This window comes from Odontesthes bonariensis, chromosome 5, assembly GCF_027942865.1.
Source record: "Odontesthes bonariensis isolate fOdoBon6 chromosome 5, fOdoBon6.hap1, whole genome shotgun sequence".
NCBI lineage: Eukaryota > Metazoa > Chordata > Actinopteri > Atheriniformes > Atherinopsidae > Odontesthes > Odontesthes bonariensis.
Genome location: NC_134510.1, coordinates 7701430 through 7717137, shown reverse-complemented (window position 1 = coordinate 7717137; position 15708 = coordinate 7701430). Strand labels below are relative to the sequence as shown.

Here is a 15708-nt window from a genome sequence, read left to right as displayed (position 1 = left end):
GCAGGGCCTCAGCTAGGCAGGGCCTCAGTTAGGCAGGGACTCAGTTAGGCAGGGCCTCAGTTAGGCAGGGCCTCAGCTAGGCAGGGCCTCAGTTAGGCAGGGCCACAGTTAGGCAGGGACTCAGTTAGGCAGGGCCTCAGCTAGGCAGGGCCTCAGTTAGGCAGGGCCTCAGTTAGGCAGGACCTCAGTTAGGCAGGGACTCAGTTAGGCAGGGACTCAGTTAGGCAGGGCCTCAGTTAGGCAGGGCCTCAGTTAGGCAGGACCTCAGTTAGGCAGGGCCTCAGCTAGGCAGGGCCTCAGTTAGGCAGGGACTCAGTTAGGCAGGGCCTCAGTTAGGCAGGGCCTCAGCTAGGCAGGGCCTCAGTTAGGCAGGGCCACAGTTAGGCAGGGACTCAGTTAGGCAGGGCCTCAGCTAGGCAGGGCCTCAGTTAGGCAGGGCCTCAGTTAGGCAGGGCCTCAGTTAGGCAGGGACTCAGCTAGGCAGGGCCTCAGTTAGGCAGCAGAGTGCAGGTCCAGCTGTTTCCATAAAGTTCACTTTGTGATGGCAGCAGATTGTGCTGCAGCTTCAACAGCTGCAGAAAGCCCCGCTTCTCCACCACAGAATAAAGTTGTGCATCTTTGACTGGGAAAGCTGCCACAGATGTGGTGGATCTCCTCCCTCTGTCAGCGATGTCTGCAGCTTCGACAGCACCTTGTTAGGTCTTACCTGATTGGTTGCGCTGACTCTGTTCCTTCATGTTGCAGATCGGACTTTAGAGTGGCATCTTCAAAGTATTGAGTTTTTGTGTGGCAGATTTTGCATCCCGCATGCTTGTTATCTGATACTTACTTTGTGGTAAGTTTATGAAATGGTTGTCCGCTGGTGTGTTTTTAAATGGCTTGCTGCTGGTCTTCTGCAGATGCTACAGATCAATGTAAAATGGAATATTACACAGTGCAAAATATTGAAATGAAGGAATTGTGGAAGTGATTTAGAAAGAAGTAGAATGGAGTGCGTTTAAAAACAACTTGAACTTAAGTACTGTAAATTAGTTTCAAAGCAACTCACAGTTGAGATGTAGCCCCCATGTGCCTCTTACTAAAGGACAGCGAGGTTCTTCCAGTGCTACACCCTCAGCTGCGTTAGAGGGGGGTGGGGGGGCAAACTTCACCACCATGCCTCACAGAAGGTATCGCTGTATTCTCCTTTGCACCAAACATGTCTGCTGTTACTGTGGTGAAGAAACTTTCGTGTGTGTGTGTGTGTGTGTGTGAGAACATGCAGCACAGCCTGTGTGGGCACAGTTGGGCTGTCAGTCGCACTGTGTGCACAGGAGACACTGTGCTGCCCCCCCCCCCCCATACACACACGCGCGCTGCCTTCTCCTGTTGCCTAGCCCAGCCCACTTTCACCAGCACACACATGGGGTGGGTAAATCTGGCAAACTTTGCTAATCATTTTGGCAGGGTGTAAATCAATCTGTCTGATTGTTGTAATCATGAATACAGTGGTGTCACTTGTTAATTATTTTAGAATAATTAGACTTTTTCTGAATGGGACAGCACCTGCATTAAAATAGATTATTGCTAAATGCAGAAAACCTTAACGTGTACAATTGATTTCAGCATACCAAACAGTGGATCAGCCCCCCCCCCCCCCCCCCCCCCTCCCCGTGGCCTACTGGGGGTCAGTCAGTGTTGGCAGAGTGTAGCACTACATTTTGAGTGTTGCTCCTCAGCAGTTCACCACGTTTTGTAAGTGTGGGTTCAAAGATTCCAGGTCATCCGAGAGCCCTGAAAAGTGAGTAAATTGCTTTCACAAAAATAAAATAGAAGACCTGCTTCCTGTTTGTATCAAGCAGAAAAAAGTTCAAGTAAGATGAGCTTGTCCTAGTTCACACTGCACAACGCAGCATTGATGCTGAAACAATCGACCATTTGTGGTTTGGTAAGGATGTGCTGAGGATGGCTTTGTTCTGATAAACGTACGTATTTACAGGCGCTCAGTCAGGACAGGCACGTGAAGCACAGGATTTACCTGAAGTCTCGTTATTTTCTGGGATTCCTGATCTTTATTCATCAGTGGGAGAAGGGGGGGCACAGGGCTGGAACCTGGGCCGGCTTTGACCAAAACTTCAGCCTCCATGTGTGAGGGGGTACCTTTGATCTTATTTTCTAACTATACTTTCTTTTGACATGATCCTCATTAGCAATTTCTTTTACTTTGGAAATATTATTCACCTTAATTTCCAGGGGCCTCTGATTTCTGAAGGGGGCTTCACTTGATGATATGAGAGCACTTTATAAATCCGATTGTGGTGCGCTCTGTGATTTGACTTTCGTCTGCACGTCTATTTCCAACATGGTGTTGTATAAAGGAGACCACAGGAGTTGGCCTGCACTTGTTTATAAACCTGTAGTTTATCTCCCATGCTCTTTTTGAACAGCAAAGACTTTCTCCTGGCATACATGCAGTCTAAACGTCTCTTTCTCAGTGCTGGCATGTGCACTCTGACCCTCAGTAGCTACAGATTTACCTGCAGATCCTGTGACTAAATGTCCACCTTCTTTGTAGAGTTGTGAATCTTTACTGCCATCACAATTTGGTTTGATTATGTCTTCTTCCAATGATTCTGAGCAACCATAAAAGCACATTAGTGTCTCATCGTATCTTCAGATGACCATAGAAGCACACACGGCTAGATTTTCATTAATAAACAGAAGCAGTCAGATCACCCTGAATTCTGTTGTTACGCATTGGGATTTTCCCAGTATGTACAGTATGTTCAGTTCTGAACCGCTTCAGTACTGGACACACTGAATCTGGATCAGCGTCCACAGACGCTTCGCTCACAGAGTCACTTGGCAGGGCCTCAGTTCGGCAGCAGAGTGCACAGGTCCAGCACAGGTCCAGCTGTTACCGTAAAGTTCGCTTTGTGATGGCAGCAGATTATGCTGCAGCTTCAACAGCTGCAGAAAGCCGCGCTTCTCCACAAACCACTGAATCCATTGATCTCTTTTAGAGGTTGGAGATCAGAGTTGACAGCCCCTCGTTAATTCTCGACCAATTAGCCGGCTGGCTGTGTTCCTCGTTTCGGACGTTTGGTCAGAGTAGATGCAGCTCACGTGCTTCTTTTTGTGTCTTTTAATTAGTACTGTATCTGTGTGGCAGATTTCACACACTTCGAGTGTCTAAGCTAACTTGCACTTTTTAGTTGAAAAATTGTGAAGTATGCTCAGATGTCCACTTTTAGAACGCTCACTGTACCCAACAGAAAACTCAATGACTTCATGCTTGTTTCCTTACCTGTTTTTGCAATTTACAGGTGTTTAAATTTTAAATTCAACAAAATTTCCCCCTACACTTTTTTGAGTGCAAAGTGTAAGAATCATTGGATGAACTAAAAATAAATAAATAAATACATAAAAAATGTCTGTCAAAACTTTGTACCAAATTATTGGTCCTATTAGCATCCTATTATATGGCCTGGCATAGTTCTACATTAGAAATGTTTAATAGCAGATCAAATGTGTTGATGATGTGTTTTGTCTCCTTATTTGACAGTAATGGCAGTGGTGATAAAAGTCAATTTTTACTTGAGAAGTAAAAATGTTCAGGACACACTTAATAGACACGACACCAACTAGAAACACAAGACACAACTGACAGCTAGCGTACTCTGGGACAGTAGCTGGAAATTAGTCAAATATTAGCTGAGATTATATCATTGTTGTCAAACAAACGAAGAAATGATCAGAGATGACCAGAAATGACAATTCAGTTCAGTAATACTGGAAAATTTTATTGCTGCAGTATAAGTCATAAGTAAAGATACCCTATTGTTATACATGGGTAACAAAATGAAATAAACTAGCTGACAAACGTGTAGAAAGTTGAAGTCTAGCAGAGAAGCAGCCAACAGTTCAACAGCTATTGAACATCTATCCTTAGGAGCTTGTTTCTACTAAGCAAACCAGGATGAGCTCTGATTTTTGCCCCCTAGTTGCACCTGCACCTCTAATAACGATGAACAGTATCCCATCCATGAGATGAAGAGGAGCCTGATTTGAATGACTTGTTTTAATAACACTATTAAAGTTTCTATTCACTAGAGAAGCAAATCTGAAGAGATGATGTGAGTATCCACGTAAAAGAAACATATATCCGACTTGTTTCCGTTGATGGCTTGAAGTGAATAAAAGCGGCTGTGTGGTGTCACCAGAGGGGGCAGTATAGGCTACGTTGTTAGTGTTTGTAATTCAGTAGAAGAAGTAGTTGTCCTTAACAAACCTGGAGGAGGAAAAAACCACTGTGGTGGGCATCCACAAGAGGAAAATGGAGAGAGCTTTTCTTCAGGAATTACTTTCATCTCATATTCACATTCACATTTCATCTGATACTAATGATGCTCCGATCGATCGGCTGCCGATCATGATCGGCCGATAATGCCCAAAAATAGCCTGATCGGCGATCGGAAAAATATGCAGATCAAAAAACCGATCACGTGACGTAAATTACTAGCGACCACTTTCTAATGTGGTACCTGACGTGTGTACAGAACCGAACAGGCAAAACCTCTTCAGTGCATCTCGACAATATGACCTCTCCTGTCTGGAATTTCTTCAGTGTGTCAGAAAGATGTGAAACTTACTGCGGTCACGCCATCTGCGCTTCGGAGGGGCACGGTCGCGCTAGCTACACTTGAAAATCGAGTGCCCGTTTACATCGCGTCGTACGGTAAAGCGTGTGAGCGGATTTATGGTGCATTCAAGTGCACCCCGTAAACTCAGAAATCTATATCGAAGTTGATTTTTCATTTGTTGGAATACATACACCTGTCATTACTTGGTTGTTTTTTTTACTGCATTCTTTTTAATGATTAAAACGAAATGATAGAACAAAATTATTGAAGCATATTCAGAATCAAACTCATTTCTGCATAGTCAGATTTGAAAACTTCATTTAGAACCAAATCAAAATGTTCTCTGCCGACTCCACCAGATTCTTGTTCTACATGTCCCCAGCTACCTCTGTGGTGATTTTCAAGTCATTTCACTGCATCATTGTTTAATAATCTGATGTTGAAATCATACCCAATGGATGAAGTATATGGGCAGATTAAAATATTAATAGAAAATAAAAAAAACAATTGTTTTCTGCAAACTCCACCAGATTCTTGTTCTACATGTCCCCAGCTACCTCTGGCGGTTTAATTTCTTTAATGGTGCACTCTCTGCTAGATGAAAGGCATGGAAATGTCCGATTCCTTCCGTGATCGGCAGTGATCGGCAATCGGGCAGATCATGATTTTGGTGATCGGTGATCGGTCCAAAAAAAATGCTGATCGGAGCATCACTATCTGATATTATTTCAAATTTGGGAATATCTGGGATATTATTTCATCTTTGGGAAGACGCCGGTCAGTCACTGAGTTTGTTTGTCAGCTCAGACCAGAAACAGCTGGTGAGTCATTTTAAATCTCTTTCCAATCATCCTGATGTGCATCAAGTCTTCTTAGAAGCAGACAAAAAACACCTCTGTTTTTTTGTTTGTTTGTTTTTACAGTTTCAGTTTCACTCACCTTTTCTTACTCACTTCTTCTAAATGTGAACAAAAATGACGATGGAGACCCAGCTGTGACTATTGGTTATATTATTTTTATAATATTGGACCTTACAGTGACTTGAGTTTGGCCCCCGTCTGAATGTGAGCGCAGTGAAAGTGATGAAGACAACGCTAAAGACGTACATCAACCCATTCCTAACACATGGGTGTCATATGTGAAAGTACAGGGACTGAGGTTGAAGCTGATGCGCCGCTGATACGCCTCTGAACCGGCAACAGAGGTAGTTACAAAGCCCAATTAATGTATGTGTGCATGGCCGAGCCGACACAGCGAAACATACCGCTCCGACCAATGATGCTGTCTTCCCAACAGCAGCTTACTGTGTGTAAGTACAAACGGAAGCAGTGCTGAGCCATCAGTTACTGACCAAAGGGGAACAGCTGCGACTTAACCGCGTCTTTTTTGCACGGATACGGCCCTACTGATGCGTGAAAAAGACTCGAGATGAAGATGATCAGAGAGGTGAGAAAGAGAGAGTGGACAAAGTCTGGTGTCTGTGAACAGCTGCCTTTTACTGCTAACAGAGGAGCTCCACCCTCTGTCATCAGCTGTTCAAGGTTAACATAGTTTCACAAGCCGAGGGAGGACAGTTTCATGCTAGTTAGTGGAAAAATTCTGGTAAATTTCTGATGATGTTGTTTGTTTTCTTTTGGTTGAGCACATTTTGTGGGAAACTGGAAAAAAACAAACTAATGTTGGACCGACTGGACTTTTAAGATGCATGTAAACTCTTTAGTCCAAATGAAATCATACAAAAGCTTCGCTTGAGCTTCTTCAAACCGGACTAACACACCCAGTTAATGTGGTCCAGATTTGAATCACTTCTTCATGTACAAACTCAGCTAGACTCAGATGGACCTAGGTGCTCTGTACATGTATTTTTTTCAAGGAAAAATGCAATTCACTACTCTGATAAAGGCAGTTAACAGTAAATATGAGTAAAATACTAGTGAAAACTAGCCTGGCTGACGCGTCCACATCTCGATGAGATGGTGGTCTGGGAACTAGGTGTGCATTTTCTCGTATTTGAGGCGTGGTTTACGAATGCCTAGAGCCGTTTATTGGGCGCTACGAATGGCGTCTGGTTCTTCCCATGCTGCTTTGCGCGCGATTCATAGCCAATTGTATCACTTATACCAGATGACGTATGTAGAGCGACAGAAATTCGACGAGGAAGAAGGCAATGAAATGTTTCAACGCCAAACGTTGCTCTTTTTTAAAAGTAAACTTGAGTTCTAAGCTACTTAAAACACTTTCTAAAGCTGCATCGAACGGTAACGTTGTGTCCGCTGCCATGTTGGATTTAACACTCTACAAGCTTCGGTGTCGCGCATAGATGTCGTCATCGTCTTGCTGCCCCCCCCCCCCGTTCTGTGATTGGTTCCCTAACTCAGGCAAAAATAAGGGCGGTGGTTTCCAGGCTGCCTTTGCAGTGTGAATGAAATCGCGCACAAAGCAGCATGAGAATTCCCAGGCTAAGTGAAAACGGCTATAAAACGGTTCAAAAAAGGATTAACAGAAGCTTTTTTTTAAAAAAATAAATAAAATGTTTTAGTCCTAAAAACAGTGAGGCTGTCAGCGTTTTGTACCTAGACTGGTAGATGGTTCCATCACAGAGAAGCCTGAAAACTGAAAGCTCTGCCTTTAGTGAGTGATACTCGGATCACATCTCTGTTATGCTAATCCCAGCATACAGACGATCAAGACCAGTTCTGAAGCAGGTGAGAACCTGGCCAGCAGGAGCCATCTCTGCTCTTCAGGACTGTTTTGAGCACACTGACTGGCAGATGTTTAAGGAGGCTGCAACCTACAGCAACACCACAGACTTGGAGGAGTACGCATCATCTGTGACCTGCTACATCGGCAAGTGCATAGACGACGTGACCATCCCCTTACGTCCCAACCAGAAGCCGCGAATGACTGCAGAGGTGCGTGCTCTGCTGAAGGCTCGAGACTGCCTTCAAAGGAGGAGACAAGGCGCCCTAAGAACAGCAAGGGCCAAACTGTCCTGGGCCATCAGAGAGGCAAAGCGCGCACACGGTCAGCGCAGCCACCAGGCCCGCCGCTCCGCATACGCAGAGTACGCAGAGCGCGTAGGGCCCCAAGTACCTGGCGGGGGCCCCCAAAATTAAGTTTGTTAAAAAAATTCATGATAGTTATTATATTATTACATTAAAGAAATTATAAAAATTAGTTATGAACAGGCCCAGCGTTGTTTTTCTTAATTGTGTTCCCTATTACTCGATTCGGACAAATTAGATGTGTTTACCTTATCTATAACCCCCCTCTCTGAAATGGTACAGTCTTCAAAGTTACCGCATCGGAGGTGGTGGAGCATCCTCCTACCTGACGTTTTCCGAGTTATGCCCGTTAACAGTGAAGAAGATTTAGAATGTCAAGTAAAAGACCACATGATTCTGGCGCTGACAAAAGAAAGAAAAGAAAAGGGAGAGATGACGCTCGAGCATCCCTTGCTGGTAAGTTTGTGTTTTTGGTGTAATTGTTTTGCTAACCTAGCGTTCAGTGATATTGCTGCCAGCTAACGTCAGCAACCTAGGCTTGGTTAGCGATTGGATTTGACGAAAAGTTTGGAGTTATGAACAAAATTGACTAAGTGCTGGCGACCGTGTGTAGAGTTTGTGTAAAGTAGGCTACAGCACTGTCACACGTTGAGTGGCGTAGCAGGCCGCCAACAGGTGTGACGGGAATGATTGACATCTACCCATCATTCCCCTAAAAAGCGAGAAAAGTTAACAAGACAAACGCAGTAATGGCATCATAAAGAAGTTATATTAGTGGCGCGGAAAAATGGAGGAAGAAAAACGTCCTGAGGACAAAGGTAAGGCATGTGTAGGGTGATGTGGGCTGGATAGCTGGAGGTGGGACGTTTTTTGTGTTGATTTGTCCTGCGAGCTAGTCTCGGATAAATGTTGTGTAGCTGGCTGGGATTTGTTCGTTATAAACTCGGCTTCAGTGTTTGCCTCCATGAAAGTTTTCTTATATAAGATGAGTATGTCACACGTGAATGAACAGTCAGTCCTGCAATGGGAATGACTGATTGACTCCAGTTTATTCAGATTCTAGCAGGGAGGGAGGCATGTTGTTGTCCTGCCCTGTCATTGTTCAGTGGAAGTTGTCTCTCAGGTATTTGACACGATTTTGGCATTACTTAGGATTCATTTACTAAGTTTGGTGTGTTATTTATAGGCCTCTTATTAGAAGTGTTCTACTGTTAGTTTTTTAAGTGATATACAAATATTAGGCATCCTGTTGATTATTTTAGAATATTGTGGCATTGAATCATTTTTCTTAGTTTTATTACTTTAACTAGTACAACTGTGTAGATAAATGCAGAAACTTCTTAAAAGTGACCACTTCAAAAGCTCTTTTGTTCCTCTGGCCATCAGGATGTACAACAGCTTTAAGTGATGGCGCTTCTGTATTTCACTGGTCACTTTATATTTCATTTTGGTCTTAATTCACTGGTCACTTTAGATTTTTAAACTGTTTTTTTTAAATAGTTTTTTAAATTCTTAGATTGTTTTTAAAGTCTTTATAATTGTATAAACATTTTTTATTGCTTTATGTCTTGCTACTGGATGCTTGAATTTCCTTCGGGATCAATAAAGTATCTATCTACTGTGTAATTGGGTACAATCTTTAAAGGGACGCTGTGCATTACAGTTTAATATTTAAAAAAAACTCAATCTTTTTTTTATTGTTTTCTTTGTATTATATATTCTTATTAGTTTAACTTGCCTGAGTGGTTCAACTTAAGATGTTTAATTTAAACTCTAGCCTGTTTTGCTCATAAAGTGTAATAGATCTTAGTGTTCCATCTAAAGGGTTAGGAATCTCTTCATTGTAGTTTGACAAACTAGGGGCCCCCAAACTGTATCTTGCCTAGGGCCCCCACAAAGCTAGAAACGGCCCTGGCAGCCACAGCCACTTCAGAGACAGCGGTGACACGCGGCACATGTGGCAGGGCATCCAGGACAACACCACCTGCCTGTGACAGTGATGCCTCCCTTCCAGATGCACTGAATGACTTCTATGCTCGGTTTGAGACGCAGAATGGCGTGGCAGCAAGGAAGACCACCCCTCCTCCCAACGACCAGGTGTTGTGCCTTACAGCAGCTGACGTGAGAAAAACTCTACGCAGAGTCGACCCACGGAAAGCCGCTGGACCAGACAACATTCCTGATAGAGTGCTCAGGGAATGTGCAGACCAGCTGACAGATGTCTTCACGGATGTCTTCAACATGTCCCTGAGCAGTGCCACCGTCCCGTCGTGCCTCAAGGCAACCACCATCATACCCGTGCCAAAGAAGTCTTCAGTGTCCTGCCTCAATGACTACCGTCCTGTTGCACTCACACCCATCATCATGAAGTGCTTCCAGAGGCTTGTCATGAGGCACATAACCTGCTGCCTCCTTCATTAGATCCTCTGCAGTTTGCGTACCGTCCCAACCGCTCAACGGACGACGCCATATCCACCACCCTGCACCTGGCGCTCACCCACCTGGACAATAAGAACACTTATGTTGGGATGCTGTTCATAGACTTTAGTTCAGCATTCAACACGATCATTCCTCAGCACCTGATGGGAAAGCTGAACTCACTGGGCCTGAACACTTCTCTCTGTAACTGGATCCTGGACTTCCTGACTGGGAGACCTCAGTCAGTCTGGATCGGATGCAACAGCTCCAGCACCACCACACTGAGCACTGGGGCCCCCCGGGGCTGTGTGCTCAGTCCATTGCTGTTCACCTTGCTGACTCACGACTGTCCAGCAATGCACAGCTCGAATCACATCATCAAGTTTGCAGATGACACGAGTCAGCACACAGAGAGGAAGTCCAACGGTTAACGGACTGGTGTAGAACCAACAACCTGTCTCTGAACATAGACAAGACCAAAGAGACGGTTGTTGACTTCAGAAGGACAAGGCGTGATCACTCTCCACTGAATATCGACGGCTCTGCTGTGGAGATCGTCAAGAGCACCAAGTTCCTTGGAGTTCACCTGGCAGAGGATCTCACCTGATCCCTCAACACTAGCGCCATAGCCAAGAAAGCCCAGCAGCGCCTCGACTTCCTGCCAAGGCTGAGGAAGGCACATCTCCCACCTCCCATCTTCACCACATTCTACAGAGGAACCATCGAGAGCATCCTGAGCAGCTGCATCACTGCCTGGTTTGGGAATTGCACCATTTCGGATCCCAAGTCTCCCCTTCATCACAGACATTTACACTACACGCTGCATCCGCAAAGCAACCAGCATTGTGGATGATCACACACACACTCTTCACCCTCCTACCGTCTGGGAAAAGGTACCGAAGCATCCGGGCCCCCACATCCAGACTGTGCAACAGTTTCTTCCCCCAAGCTATCGGACTCCTAAACAATCAGTCTGGTATGAACAAATTGCACACACACACACACACACACACACTATCTCATCTCTTAAACCTGTCGACACAAACTTAAGAGTACAATGTTTATAATATAATATATATAATAAAATAATATCATTTGAGAAATTAAACGTGCCCCTCAGCAGACTAGGCCTATGGCAGCTTAACTATGGGATGCTTAGGGGGGGCTTTCTACACATGCGTCTAGTGGGATGACGTAATCACCGCTGCAGCACAGCGCATTCCCTCCAGTAAGGACGTCCATCGTACTCAAAGTTGTCGTCCATCTCGTCAAAATCTGATAAATATCCTGCCATGTTGCACAAAACTAGCAGTAGCAAACTCCGTGTGAAGATATTCCAGCACAGAGTAAATAAGCTGTGCTGCAGCGGCGCGTCGACGCATGTGTAGATAGCCCCCAATAACAACAGTGCAATAGAACGCGTTCAGTCGTTCATTGGTCTTAAAGTATTGGTGAAATAAAGACAGATGATGCCTTATTTAGAGGCTGTATTGTCTCTGTCCTGTTCTCTCCCGTTATATGGATATACGCCGATCTCGAGTGATCTAAATATCTCCCAAAGGACGCCAACTTTCACCAAACTGTTATCGGTGAGTAGATGAACGTATTTTATGGCAGAAATAAGGCCCAGGTTTAAAAAAACAAAAAAAAAAAAAAAACTTCTCCTTTAAAGCACGCAGAAAACAGTTTGGGTCAGAACTGACTGCATATCAGCTACTACCTGATGAAAGGTGGAGAATACGTGAACCAAAGGTAAAGATGTGAATACGCTATTTATCGTAGTGTTCATTTGGAACGGCAGTAAAAAGACTTTTTATTGGTTCTTTGAAGGAAACGGGAAGCGGCGTTATTACAAGTTCTCTCTTTCACCCTATTTTTTTCAACTTTTCTTTAATTCCACTCGCACGCCAAAGCCTTTTGGTTAAATGTTGAAAACAAAATACCGGCTCACACAACACATGGTCTACATAGAAAAATAAAGATTTTATGTGAAAAACCACTGTTTTTGGATGCTTCTAACATTTATTATAAATGGAATTATTTTTTTTTGTTTGTTTGTTTTTTTTTAAAAATAGTGTGTTTCAGTTTTCTGCTGTTTATTACGTGTTGAGTTTAATACAACCCAACCCGCTGCCATTCTCAAGGATTGAAATAGTGGGGTTGTGTTAAAGCTTACTGATGGAAGCAAAATGATTCTTTTGGTCAAGACAAAAATGTGCAAACAGTGTCTTTTTACACCTAAAATGTATGCATGGAGACAGCAGAGTAGCACAGTAGTTTCCATTTTAAATCATGGAACTTGAGTATTTGGAACCAGATGGTACCCTCAGACGGGAGTGTGACAAAATGAAATTCAAAGTCCTGGAAACAACTATCCATGGGACAGCTTGTAGGTTTCCTGTGAGCGTCACACCTTGTGAGTGTAGTTTTGCTGAAAAAGCCCTGTCTCTTGGTTATACTCAGCTGAATGAATTGTTGTGCTCTAAAGAAGGGGGACTCCCAGTGGCTGGAAAGTAACTGAGAGCCAGCAGGGATCCAGCTGGGGAAGGCCACTCTGAGTGGCTATATCTGGAACTACCAGCACAGCACAGCATATACCTGCTCTGTGCAGCCATCTTACTGGATTTATATGGAGACCTCTAAGTGCCACTGTTATTTTTTTGTAGTGAACACAACAACTCAAGTTTTCATGATAACTTGTGAGCTCAACAAAATGATCTTCACACAAAAAACACAATGGGTACATGTTGTCATCTTGAGATGTAAAAAGCTAGACTGCAGTCTAGTGCAAAGTATGGTATGTTGTGTCAGAATATCAGTCCAGAATCAGTAGATGAGTTTTATGTGTGTAAGCCCAAAATCTTAAGATAGAGGTCCAAAAAACAGACAGTTGCATCTGTTGACACCAGCTCCTGCCTCCTCAAGTGTGCCTGATTTTAGAGAAACAAAGAACTTTTAATGTTTTGTGCTAAAAAATGCTGCATTTAGCAGATAGAAGAAGATCCCACTCCTTTTTCTTACTTTTGTGTAGTTGTAAATCAGGTCAGTCATCGCTGTAAATTGCTTATTTCAGCCACTTATCAGGGATAAAACACATTGTGGTCACAACGATGACCACAATGTCATTGTTTGCCGCACAATCACCACTGTACGCTACAGGCTGCATGACATTGTGAACTCATCTCCTCACTCTTTAGTTAACACCTTCAATACTGTAGTCACATGTTTCCAGTTCTTAATTTTCTTAAAATATTAATGCTTCCTGTATTTATCAGCAACAACTTCCACTAACCTGGGGGAGGGAGGCAGTGGTAGTTCACCTACATTATCGCCAGCCAAAGACTGTTTCAATGCACAATGCTGAAGAGTTGGAGAGTGAAACATAACCTGAGGAGGCATGCTGCCAACTGTCTGTCTGTAAGTTTTAACCCTGCCACAACCTGAGTTATACATTTTTTTCCCTGCTTGACTAAATAAGTCAAACAGCAAAAGGCCTGAAATTGTCTCAAGATGTTCCAGAGAGGTGGCAGGTGATAACTGTGTTTACTGCCAGTGTTTCTGCTGGTAAGAGCTACTGCTTCATTTAGTTGTGTATATATATAGATATATTATTTTTTTCGGCATTATCGACAAAGATTCTCTGATTGGCTGTTGAACGTTGTGAATGAACTCGGTAGTAAGTTACAGTTGACTGCATAAAGTTTAAATGCTTAATGAAAGCACACGTGTACAAAACATTTCCGATGATGTGTTGGTTTGAACTGAAACAGCCTCTGAGCTGGAACCATGTTGGAAAATAAAAGCTGAACTAATAATGACCTGACTTTATGCAAACATTGTTTTGTTGACAATTTTTAACCTTACTGAATCATTTATAGACTGCTGCTCCATTCTGCGCTGCAAAGTTGTGTCCTCTTGCACATGTGTACATTGCACGTCAGACCCAGCATGTCGTCTGCTGTCGCTGCTTGTTCTTGGCATCAGTTTGATGCTTAAGGGCCCTTATTTTTAAATGGAGAGGAAAGCGGCACTGTCTCAAGCAAAGCCTGTTAAAGCTTATTGCAAATGTTCAGGGCTGGAGTTAAATCAAGTAACTATTATTTATTTTGAGCTATGCAGGCTTCATCTTTTGCTCAGATCACACACTCAGGAGTAAATCATTTCAACAAAAACACCTTGACCATGTCAGCACCACAAGCAGCAGCCAGATATAAGGCAACGGTAAAGCAGCTTTGCTGCACTGTGAAGATCACATTACCGGAGCTGACTGCAAGTCCTTATGTTACCGTAGGCTCAATAGAACGTTTCAAAATGAGCTTTAATGCACCTACACTATACAATAGGCAAAGGTACATGGGACGTTTTTAAACACTCAATCTGAATTTTGAGACAGACATTCAACCTAAAGCATCAATCAAGTTTTTGCTCTTTGCTCTCCCTACAGTTGTTGGATACACCACTGTCATAACAGCAAACCTCTGCCTGAACCCTGCACATGCACAGTTATACACATGAGTTTTAGAGGCTGACAAAGGCACCTCCAGAAGCCATCAGATATGTCAAGAGACAAGATAGAGTAATGTTATAGGACCTAACAAGAATAAGACTTCATCTTTTTATTTACTATAGGGTTAGTTTTGGCTCTTTAAACACATTCACTGCAAACCTGATATTTCCAAGGTGTATTTTGGAAAGACTGATGCAAGAATCCAGACATCCACAATATTTGCTCTGATATTCTTGCCTATATCATTCAGCTCTCTTCAGCCAGGAAGAAGCCTGTAAAATGTGTGAGCGAGACCATGAGAATAAGGCAGCAAATATACTGGATCATTTATGGAGAGAAAGTGTGCAGATGGTAAGAGTATCTGTTTAATTATCCCTCCTGTTCAATATTGCAGATACATGCAAATATATATGTGGTATTCATTTTTATCATAAATACATAATACATTGATACAGTCCCTTCTCATAAAGGAGGACCACATTGCAGGGAGACATTTTGTCTTCACACATCACAGTTTTTTAATGAGTGGGAACTCATTAAAAGACATATTAATGCATACTTATGCGTTAATATCACCAAGCTTGTTAATGTTGTTTATACATGGTATTGTAGTTGTTTGTAAATGCTCTTTTTAATGTTGACCTGTATTTCCAATTGCTAGCTTTATGAATGGTGCTACAAGCAGGATTTATAGATGCCAGCTGGCAACATTATCTGACAAGGTTGATAAATGTAGGAAATACGGAATACATCCTCTTCAAATTCTAAAGTTGAACATGTCAACAACCTGTTCCTCGGCAGGTGTTAAAACTCAGTAAATCCAACCCAACACATCTCATTTTACACTGTCATTATTTATTGAATAAAAGACAGAAGAAGTGAGTGAAAAACTAAGTGAACCCCATGATCCAGCAGCAGAAATAAGTTGAGGTAATGGTTTCCTGTATGACGTTTTCAGTCTCTCTCATGGTTGTGGAGGAATCTTGGCCCACTCTTCTTTCCAGCGTTGCAGCTTTGGTTTCTGCACAGCTCTCTGAAGGTCCCACCACAGCATCTCAGTTTGACTTTGACTGGACCATTGCAACACCTTCATTCTTTTCTTTTTCACACATTCTGTTGTAGCTCTGATGCTGTGTTTGGGATCATTGTCCTGTTG

General features: G+C 43.2%; 1 protein-coding gene across 1 annotated transcript in view; it reads left to right on the top strand.

Annotated features, from left to right (window-relative positions):
- Window positions 1-15708, top strand: part of dyrk1b (dual-specificity tyrosine-(Y)-phosphorylation regulated kinase 1B) — a 63997-nt gene that overhangs the window by 5088 nt on the left and 43201 nt on the right. The window lies entirely within an intron of this gene.